We start from the raw sequence: 11,793 nt of genomic DNA, 5'->3' as shown, positions 1-11,793 counted from the left end.
GGATTACATGTTAATGAAAAGACGTGTAAAAGAATGACTTTTGGATGTTAAATGTGCTGAAAGGGGCTGCTGGAGGCGACAGTGGAGACGACAGTGAAGATCTGAAGAGGTTTTCGAAAAAGAGGAAACAATGTCGGGGAGAAGAGAATGGCGAGAGGAAGTGAACTTGGAAAAGAGACTTGTGTGAAGAAATACCAAGAGAGATTGAGTGCCACATACACTCTTACTGTGTAGAGATGACGTAAAGATGTTGATGAACAGAGGAGTTGGGATATGACATGAAAAAGTTGGAGAATAAATGAAGGAAAGATTGAGATATACAGATGTCTGGCGGTCCGCCATGATGGTTGTCAATCTAGCCAGCTGGATTATTATTTATAAGTTGTGTTTAGTTGTAGGTCCAAGTTTGTTGTCATGATATAATGTTGACTGCCAGTGAGTACCTGGCTGGCGCGGGTGCCACAAGGCTGGGTCAAGTGTAGTGTAAGTGTGGTCTAGGGATGGTGTGTGTACCACTTGTAGATGATGGGCCGCATCATGACCTGCCGGTTATAACATCTTGACCAAGATCTTCTCCACCTGCTGCTGCTCCTGCTACACTTGCAACTCTCCTTTTTTAAGGCCGTTTTTATGCTTCATGCAACTTTGTCTTTTTTAAATTATTCTTAAGCTATAACTACAAAATTATTTTTACTATGTAGTTTCTGTGAAAATATACTCTGAAAGCACATCGCTGTCGTCTTCCAGGCATTGCCCATCCGATACAATAATTGGTGGCAGGTGACAGTTGATATAGAACGGTTGTGGCCAGCGTGACCACGTTGGGTTAGTAACTGGTTGAGGCCAGCGTGACCACGTGGGCTTGTGACTAGTTGAGGTCAGCGTGACCACGTGGGGCTTGTGACTGGTTGAGGTCAGCGTGACCATGTGGGGCTTGTGACTGGTTGAGGCCAGCGTGACCATGTGGGGCTTGTGACTGGTTGTGGCCAGCGTGACCACGTGGGGCTTGTGACTGGTTAAGGCCAGTGTGACCAGGTGGGGCTTGTGACTGGTTGAGGCCAGCGTGACAACGTGGGGTTGTGACTGGTTGAGGCCAGCGTGACCAAGTGGCGCTTGTGATTGGTTGAGGCCAGCGTGACAACGTGGGTCTTGTGACTGGTTGAGGCCAGCGTGACAACGTAGGGTTGTGACTGGTTGAGGCCAGCGTGACCAAGTGGCGCTTGTGATTGGTTGAGGCCAGCGTGACCACGTGGGCCTTGTGACTGGTTGAAGCCAGCGTGACCATGTGGGGCTTGTGACTGGTTGAGGCCAGTGTGACCACTGGGGTTGTGACTGGTTGAGGCCAGCGTGACCACGTGGTGCTGTGACTGGTTAAGGCCAGCATGACCACGTGGAGTTGTGACTGATTGAGGCCAGCGTGACCACGTGCAGTTGTGACTAGTTAAGGCTAGCGTGACCACTAGGGTTGTGACTGGTTGAGGCCAGTGTGACCACGTGGGGTTGTGACTGGTTGAGGCTAGCGTGATCACGTGGGGTTGTGACTGGTTGAGGCCAGCGTGACCACGTGGGGTTGTGACTGGGATGTTGACGTGTTGTGGTCGGCGTCCACAAGGTCGTTATCTTAGTATTTCAGGAACGGAGGAAGATCCACAGTGGACGTTTTACAAACACAATGTTGAATCATCACAACTTTTACCGAATCTGATTGAAATCAATGAATGAAATATTTCAAATATGAAAAAATAAGACTAAAGAAAAAGAATGTTTATTAATTCTTTCATTTTTTTACGATTATCTGAAATAATTGCCAGATACTCCAACCTTAGTAACAGTTTCTCTTTGTCTCATGTACCCATAAAACCCCTACCTGTCTTTACCATGAATGGAAATGATCAATGAATCATTACATTTACTTTGACTCCAATTGGCTCTTCCATTATCTATATATAATGAAATTTGTTCATAGAAATTAAAGGTCAGAGGAGGATAGATAGATCTACTTTTTCATGACTAATGGTGTTGTTCTTTGACAATATGCTGTACTGACCTAAGTTTATACGTATTACAGTAACGATATGAGAAGTTGATGATATTCCAGGTAAAGGTACAGATTACATCAGTAAACATACCTCTTACATAACTAACCCTGCCTGCCACCTGTGAGAGAAAGAAACTCTCATGATCTTAATGTGTTCATTTGGAAGGATTCTAATGCCTGGTATCCAGGAAATGATATGCATACTGTAATACAGTGATCAATATTGTACGTCATAATGTAAGTGTTGTGTGACTAACTATAGCTGTAATATTACCTGTTCATTCTTGCTACTAACACATGACACCAAGTTGCCTGTTAGTCTTATTACGTACATTAATACACTGTTGTCTTGGCTTTACATCTCTACTATTGATGACACCTAAATCCTTCTCCTGCCTTGATAGTTTTATTTCCACATCTTAAGATGATACTGTAGTTTACCTGCTATGTGTACACAGTGTAAACATATGTCTACGGTGAATATCACTGGCCATTGTACACTGACGTTGTTCAGCAATGTAGACCCAGGAGAGAACCTTAGACAGCATTACGGTATTTTGTGATGGACGAAAACTTGACTCAATACAAGAAAAATAATTACACCTTTACTGAGTCTGAGAACCTATCATTGATTGTCATAGAATCCAGATGTAAAATGTATATTGCTACCGGATTTCTATAGAAAGTACGTGGGACATTGTATTTAAGGAAATTATCTAATACGATAATGAATGAAATCCCATAACTTTTCTGTAGCACTGGGTACAGATATGTATGTAACGTGAAACCGGTAGAATTAACATATCTAACATAAAGATTTCTATTTTGCAGATAACATAAATGTTTTACATGTAGAAATCAGTAATATCTTCAACAACCTAAACATAATACCATCAAATTTTATATTACAAGGTTTTCATCCGGGTTTTACTCATTAAAACGATATTGCCTACAGAAAAGTGATGTAGTTATTATCAGCACAAGGTTTACAGAAGTTATGAGTTTATATTCTTCCAAACTTTAGTACGATCCTTTATGTATACTTTCAAAAATAGACCTGTTTATTTTACTGTGATGAACACTAATGACAAAATTATCCGCGTGTTACTTAGAAATATCATTTATGAATTAAACTAAAATATTTTTCAGAGAAAATGTAAATGATATAAAAACAAACAGACAATCAAGTTTGATAAACTAGTTTATTAAATGACAAATAAAGAATATGATATGTGAATTTCAATAAATTTTATTAACATCACAAAACCAAATACATAACCCAAACAATATAAATTATCAAAAGTTATAAAAAAAGAAGCCCTCTCATGACGTAAGCACTTACAGTATCGGCGGAATCCGGTAACACCTCTTGAATAGCATGTGGAAGACAGAGTAGACTGGCTGGGCTCAGAAGGATGTTCTCCACTTCAACTGACTAATGATATGTTAAGGATAAAGACAACGTAAACCACATACATCGATTGTGAGGATGGAATCAGGGATGAAACATCTATAACTAGAAAGGTTAAAGATACAAAGATGATGAAATACCTTTACCTGGGATCAGTAGCACCTGTGGTAATGGACACAGCTTTGTAATGCTTGATCACTTACAACTGATCAACTTTAATACGAAAGTCTTAGGTATTGTCCCTCAGGAAAACTTTTTATAAATATTTATAAAACACATATATATGTTAGATATACACTATCTCTAGAATATATCTTTACCTGGGACGTGTAACACTTGTGTGGATAGACACAACTTTGTAATGCATGATCCATTACACGAAATGAACTTCACTAACGAAGAGTTATACAACGCGTTGTTGGAGAACATTAATCAAATACCTATACAGAATTTTTATGTTAGATAAAAGACATTTATTACAAGTGAACATAAGAAATGATGAAAGAAAAGGACGTAGATGTAGATGTTTTATTAAGAGATGAAATATTCCTGCCTTAAATTGTCTCTCTTGTATTTGATTTTCTGTTAGATACAAACATGCTAATGTAATCTGTTCCTTATGATCATAAATGTTTATGTTTTTAACACGTTTTTATCATGTCTTAAGGATTCTGGCTTACAGACCTTGGTTCTGAACAACCATTATAATGCAACACAATACATATTTACCATAAATAAATCATTTATCACAATAACCATTATGTTTGTACCAGATTCTTTAAGTCCTCAATCACGTTTGTTAATATATAAGGCATTTTTCCGCCACATTTCAATACATAACATATATCTACACGTGTGGAAATATATGTATATGTTTTTATAAATTTTTCTTTGGCTTTAATAATCAAGGTGTAAGATATCCGTCTGAAGAAAATACTAGATAATATTATAGGTTATGTGTGTGTGTGTGTGTGTGTGTGTGTGTGTGTGTGTGTGTGTGTGTGTGTGAGCGCACATAGGAGTGAAAACATATTTTACACTTACAAGGTTAAGAGACGGGGCAACACGAGTGTACAAATCCTTCCTCAAAAGACTCACGTGATAATGATTAAAGTAGTAAACACACACACACACACACACACACACACACACACAAACAGAGCGGCGCCAGGCTGGAGGCGGGGCATCGTGACGTCACAGGCAAGTCCCTCCCCCCGCCAGATCCAAACATGTGTTGTGTCTGGTGATGGCGGTTCAAGATTTCCCACATTTATATTGATCTTTACATTATCATCCACTCCCAAAGTCACCTGGCATTCTTGTGTTTCAACAACAGACGTGATATATGCAACACCAGGCAAACATTGTACCATTATCTGATAGGTTAATTGGTGCACAATCAAGAACCAGTGAATTTCATCGCCGCCATAAGTAAGTAAGGAAGGTGACTTTAATGATGATAAATACGACCTGGTATGGCTGTGTCTACACACTACCGCCATCTGGTCAACATTGTACATACCAACCTTTAAACTGTGACATTCAACCACAAGGTTTAAGGTCGTTCATGAAAACGCGAACTTAAAATCTATCCATTTAAATCTACCATTCATCAATAAACATTTAAACACCGTCATTTGAACGTAAACCTTCCAGCTGCGTTATTTTACCAGAGTCCTTTAAGATACGCCATATAAACACAAAATTTAAATGTACGTTAAGCTTGTGCAAACCATCATTGAAACTCAAACTTTTAAATGAGAATTGTAATGAAACTGTGAACTTTTAACTCTGTCAAATTATAGCTATTGTACAAAATGATTCACTTAATTGACAAATTTTAATGTCAGTTAATTTAACGATATCCTTTGTGATTCATCTCTGAAACACAAACCTTTAAACTTTGTCTCTAGAACTGAACACAACCATTACGTTTCATAACTGGAATGGAAATTTGGATAATCTATCAAAATTCGTCATATAACGCGAACTTTTAAATCCTTCCATTCAGTTGGGCCGTTACTTGCCTGGCTGCCATTCATAATATGTCCTTTTATATTGTATGTTGACTACGCTCTCATTCATTCGTCATTTGGATCGTCTCACTGATATTCCATTCATAAACTTCATTCCTTCAGCTTATTTTTGACCGCCATGTTGCTTCCTCAAGGTTTATAATACCTTTGTGTATTTAATAATAGAAGATTCAATGATATTTCTCGTGGTACTGGAATTAGAGTTAATAATGCCATCTCAGTTATTAACTCTAACTCCAGTACCACCAGAAATATAATTGAATCTTCTATTTCTGAATACACAAAGAATTATAATATTAATATTAGTGATGGTCAATACAAATTGGATAACTTTAATGTTGATAAAATTTGTAAACAATTCACCTTCTTGTCCACATAATAAGTTTATGATACGCTTGTTGTCTGTCTTGGACAATCACATGTTTACCATATGGCGTCCTAGCTACGTCTCTTCGTTGTATATCAATGACTCTTATATTTCTCTCTTGTGTCTCCCCTGATGATGTGAGTTTTACACGAAAGTGCACTTGGGAACTTATCGTGTTTATTTTCCCCGTGGACTCATAAAAATATACTTGATCACGTGCAAAGTTGTGATCCTTTTCAATATATATATATATATATATATATATATATATATATATATATATATATATATATATATATATATATCCTTCAGTATGTTTACTTTCGATAATGAGGAACAGAAGAAGGAGCCAAACAAGTAAATTTCGTCAAAGACTTCTCTCTTTTCTTAACGCTGCCTCGCAAAGATTTTCATTAATTCATATTGAAGAAACAGACGTATTTTCTATTGTCTGGTTAGCTCAGTGGTAGAGCGTGAGTCTTACACACTCAAGGTCGTGGGTTCGAGACCCACACCAGACATAATTTTTGTCTTTATCTTTTTTCATTTTGTCCGCATCTCATGTGCGCAACATTCAGTACGTTCGTCCAACATTATAGTGAAGATCTTCACAATAAATTGGGGTTTTCGACCTTATCTGAAAGGGTCAGGTCCACCAAGACGTCCTTGAAATCTTCCAGAAGCTTCTGGCGATCCTCCTCCAACTGCTGGGCACATCAGAGTTAACATGGGCCGGACATCGGTTGTGGAACGACTTAATCTGCTCCCGGTAGTTAGCAGGGATGATAATGAGGGCTCTGACCTCATACCAGGTCATTTTAGTTCCAGTCTATTGCTTAGTTCCAGTCTATTGCTTAGTTCCAGTCTATTGCTTAGTTCCAGTCTATTGCTTAGTTCCAGTTTATTGCATAGTTCCAGTCTATTGCAACGACAATAAAAATGTGAAACTCATTTCTTCGTTGAAAATTGAGAGGAAAACACGACAGCAACATGGAGATTTACCCTGTGGTTATTTTGCCGGCTAGTCGGCAACGGTCGGTCAAACACTATTTTGCCGTGGTAATCTCAGTGCTTCATATAATACTATGTCACAAAATATGTTCTTGGGGGCGTAGCTCAGTGGTAGAGCGCTCGCTTGGCATGCGAGAGGTCCCGGGTTCAAACCCCGGCGCCTCCATTTTCTATTTGGGAAATTCATTGTTTTCAGTGTTGTATAGATATATATATATATATATATATATATATATATATATATATATATATAATGTGGCAGTTGAGGGAATAATTGGTATGCATGGGGTGTTCAGTGTTGTAAATGGAAATGGTGAAGAGCTTGTAGATTTATGTGCTGAAAAAGGACTGATGATTGGGAATACCTGGTTTAAAAAGCGAGATATACATAAGTATACTTATGTAAGTAGGAGAGATGGCCAGAGAGCGTTATTGGATTACGTGTTAATTGACAGGCGCGCGAAAGAGAGACTTTTGGATGTTAATGTGCTGAGAGGTGCAACTGGAGGGATGTCTGATCATTATCTTGTGGAGGCTAAGGTGAAGATTAGTATGGGTTTTCAGAAAAGAGGAGTGAATGTTGGGGTGAAGAAGGTGGTGAGAGTAAGTGAGCTTGGGAAGGAGACCTGTGTGGGGAAGTACCAGGAGAGACTGTGTACAGAATGGAAAAAGGTGAGAACAATGGAAGTAAGGGGAGTGGGGGAGGAATGGGATGTATTTAGGGAATCAGTGATGGATTGCGCAAAAGATGCTTGTGGCATGAGAAGAGTGGGAGGTGGGCTGTTTAGAAAGGGTAGTGAGTGGTGGGATGAAGAAGTAAGAGTATTAGTGAAAGAGAAGAGAGAGGCATTTGGACGATTTTTGCAGGGAAAAAATGAAATTGAGTGGGAGAAGTATAAAAGAAAGAGACAGGAGGTCAAGAGAAAGGTGCAAGAGGTGAAAAAAAGGGCAAATGAGAGTTGGGGTGAGAGACTATCAGTAAATTTTAGGGAGAATAAAAAGATGTTCTGGAAGGAGGTAAATAGGGTGCGTAAGACAAGGGAGCAAATGGGAACTTCAGTGAAGGGCGCAAATGGGGAGGTGATAACAAGTAGCGGTGATGTGAGAAGGAGATGGAATGAGTATTTTGAAGGTTTGTTGAATGTGTCTGATGACAGAGTGGCAGATATAGGGTGTTTTGGTCGAGGTGGTGTGCAAAGTGAGAGGGTTAGGGAAAATGATTTGGTAAACAGAGAAGAGGTAGTAAAAGCTTTGCGGAAGATGAAAGCCGGCAAGGCAGCAGGTTTGGATGGTATTGCAGTGGAATTTATTAAAAAAGGGGGTGACTGGATTGTTGACTGGTTGGTAAGGTTATTTAATGTATGTATGACTCATGGTGAGGTGCCTGAGGATTGGCGGAATGCGTGCATAGTGCCATTGTACAAAGGCAAAGGGGATAAGAGTGAGTGCTCAAATTACAGAGGTATAAGTTTGTTGAGTATTCCTGGTAAATTATATGGGAGGGTATTGATTGAGAGGGTGAAGGCATGTACAGAGCATCAGATTGGGGAAGAGCAGTGCGGTTTCAGAAGTGGTAGAGGATGTGTGGATCAGGTGTTTGCTTTGAAGAATGTATGTGAGAAATACTTAGAAAAGCAAATGGATTTGTATGTAGCATTTATGGATCTGGAGAAGGCATATGATAGAGTTGATAGAGATGCTCTGTGGAAGGTATTAAGAATATATGGTGTGGGAGGCAAGTTGTTAGAAGCAGTGAAAAGTTTTTATCGAGGATGTAAGGCATGTGTACGTGTAGGAAGAGAGGAAAGTGATTGGTTCTCAGTGAATGTAGGTTTGCGGCAGGGGTGTGTGATGTCTCCATGGTTGTTTAATTTGTTTATGGATGGGGTTGTAAGGGAGGTAAATGCAAGAGTCCTGGAAAGAGGGGCAAGTATGAAGTCTGTTGGGGATGAGAGAGCTTGGGAAGTGAGTCAGTTGTTGTTCGCTGATGATACAGCGCTGGTGGCTGATTCATGTGAGAAACTGCAGAAGCTGGTGACTGAGTTTGGTAAAGTGTGTGGAAGAAGAAAGTTGAGAGTAAATGTGAATAAGAGCAAGGTTATTAGGTACAGTAGGGGTGAGGGTCAAGTCAATTGGGAGGTGAGTTTGAATGGAGAAAAACTGGAGGAAGTGAAGTGTTTTAGATATCTGGGAGTGGATCTGTCAGCGGATGGAACCATGGAAGCGGAAGTGGATCATAGGATGGGGGAGGGGGCGAAAATTTTGGGAGCCTTGAAAAATGTGTGGAAGTCGAGAACATTATCTCGGAAAGCGAAAATGGGTATGTTTGAGGGAATAGTGGTTCCAACAATGTTGTATGGTTGCGAGGCGTGGGCTATGGATAGAGATGTGCGCAGGAGGATGGATGTGCTGGAAATGAGATGTTTGAGGACAATGTGTGGTGTGAGGTGGTTTGATCGAGTAAGTAACGTAAGGGTAAGAGAGATGTGTGGAAATAAAAAGAGCGTGGTTGAGAGAGCAGAAGAGGGTGTTTTGAAATGGTTTGGGCACATGGAGAGAATGAGTGAGGAGAGATTGACCAAGAGGATATATGTGTCGGAGGTGGAGGGAACGAGGAGAAGAGGGAGACCAAATTGGAGGTGGAAAGATGGAGTGAAAAAGATTTTGTGTGATCGGGGCCTGAACATGCAGGAGGGTGAAAGGAGGGCAAGGAATAGAGTGAATTGGAGTCATGTGGTATACAGGGGTTGACGTGCTGTCAGTGGATTGAATCAGGGCATGTGAAGCGTCTGGGGTAAACCATGGAAAGCTGTGTAGGTATGTATATTTGCGTGTGTGGACGTGTGTATGTACATGTGTATGGGGGGGGGGGGGGTTGGGCCATTTTCTTTCGTCTGTTTCCTTGCGCTACCTCGCAAACGCGGGAGACAGCGACAAAGTATAAAAAAAAAAAAAAAAAAAAAAAATATATATATATATATATATATATATATTGTCCGATCAGGGAAGTTAAGCAACGTTGGGTCTGGTTAGTACTTGGATGGGTGACCGTCTGGGAACACCAGATGCTGTTATCCCTGGGGATAGGGAAGAAAGTATTCTTGCCTCGTATTCCCTGCGTGTCGTACAAGGCGACTAAAAGGGGAGGGAGCAGAAAGCCGGAAATCCTTTACTCTCATTTTCAATTTTTCAAAGGACGGAACAGAGAAGATATAAAGATATTGTAAAGATGTAACTAATATAAGATATAAGAATGAATGGAAGATACGTATGTAGCTGAAACAAGGAGTAATGAAGATTAAGGTGCAATGAAAATTATTCTGTAGTGAAGATAAATATATATGTTAAAATTTTGTATTGAACATCAAGAAGTAATGATAATGATGAGAGTGTAGTGACGATGAGGGTTTAGTTAGGGAGTGGTGACAATTGCCTTTACAATGATAGTAAGGAGGTAACACAATGAGGAACACAAACTTTCCAAAGCTACGTTCAAGTCAGACTTTGAACTAAGTTCGGTAAACAGAAGGATGATGTTAAGGTGAGAGTGTAGTGAAGAAGAGTATAGTGATGATAAGGATATTGTCAAGATAGGTTGTAGCGAAGAAAAGAATGTAGTGAAGATACGAATGTAGTAGAGATAAGGGTTATGAAAGAGTAAAGTTTATTCAAAATGATTATGTAGTGAAGATGAGAACTGCTTTTAGTGAACATCAGGGAGTGCAATGATGATGGTATGGTAGAAATAACGATGTAGTGAAGAAGAGGGTATAGTGAAGGTATAGTTAAGTGAAATTAAGCTAGTAGTGAAGATACACGTTAGGGAATATGAGGTTGTAGTGAACTTAACCTGATTGACCTGATCCCCCAAATCCTCCAAACTACGTTCAAGGGCGGATCCAAAGCCAACCTAAAAGGCTATTTCTCTGTGTATTGTTAGTGGTGGTGGTGGTGTGTAGGTGTGTGTAATCATGTATTTGCACTGTATTAGGAGGGAGTTTTACACTCGTGGGGCCCCGTGTAAGTACGTTGTTTGTGTGGGCGGGTAAAATCTAAAGCCTTCCTTGAGACCAGCTTAGTCAAGATAAGGTCATATGAAGATGAGGTTGTAGTGAAGATTATAATAAGCCTTGCATAGTGAAGATAAAGGGATTAAGGAGAGGAGATGTAGTAAAGAAGATTATAGTGAACACAAAAGGATTCAAGCTAGGTGTAGGGTCAGCCTACGGGCTTGAACTTACATTTTAGGTCAAACGCATCACCAGTACACCCCGGCCAGCCTTAAAGTTTATTCGTACACACACATACACACACACACAGACACACACAGACACACACACACACACACACACACATGTATATATATATATATATATATATATATATATATATATATATATATATATATATATATATATATATATGCCTCGCAACCATATAACATTGTTAAAAGTAGTATTGTTTTAAATATGCCCGTGTGTGATCTCCGTGATAACTTCTGTTTTTTCACATTCTTCAAAGCTCTATCTTCACTACATCCGAGACAGAGAAACTGCATGACTTTATCTTCACTATAACTGAAAATGAAGAACTGAATAACTTCATCTTCACTATAACTGATATAGAATAACTGCGTGACTATATCGTTACTTTAACTGAAACATAACTGCTATACTGTATCGTCATTACAAATAAACCAAAGCGAATGACAGTATATTTAATATAACTACATGTATGACTGTATTTTCAACATAACTACATGCATGACCACATCTTCACTATAACTGCAACAGAACAGTTGCATGACTGAATCTTCACAGTAAATGAAAAAAAATAACTGTATGACTCTATCTCCTATATGAATGAACTAAAGTGAATGACTATATGTTCAATATAACTACATGCGAGACTCTTTCTTCACTATAACTGA

The 11,793-nt window shown here is 39.2% G+C and overlaps 2 non-coding genes across 2 annotated transcripts; both read left to right on the top strand.

The window, feature by feature from the left end:
* Window positions 1-6,301: 6,301 nt before the first annotated feature.
* TRNAV-UAC (transfer RNA valine (anticodon UAC)) lies at window positions 6,302-6,373 on the top strand. The gene has a single exon. It is a non-coding gene; the product is annotated as a tRNA-Val (tRNA).
* Window positions 6,374-6,957: 584 nt separating this feature from the next.
* TRNAA-GGC (transfer RNA alanine (anticodon GGC)) lies at window positions 6,958-7,029 on the top strand. The gene has a single exon. It is a non-coding gene; the product is annotated as a tRNA-Ala (tRNA).
* The last annotated feature ends 4,764 nt before the right edge of the window (window positions 7,030-11,793 follow it).

This window comes from Panulirus ornatus, chromosome 43, assembly GCF_036320965.1.
Source record: "Panulirus ornatus isolate Po-2019 chromosome 43, ASM3632096v1, whole genome shotgun sequence".
Lineage (NCBI taxonomy): Eukaryota > Metazoa > Arthropoda > Malacostraca > Decapoda > Palinuridae > Panulirus > Panulirus ornatus.
This window is presented reverse-complemented; position numbering and strand designations above follow the sequence as displayed.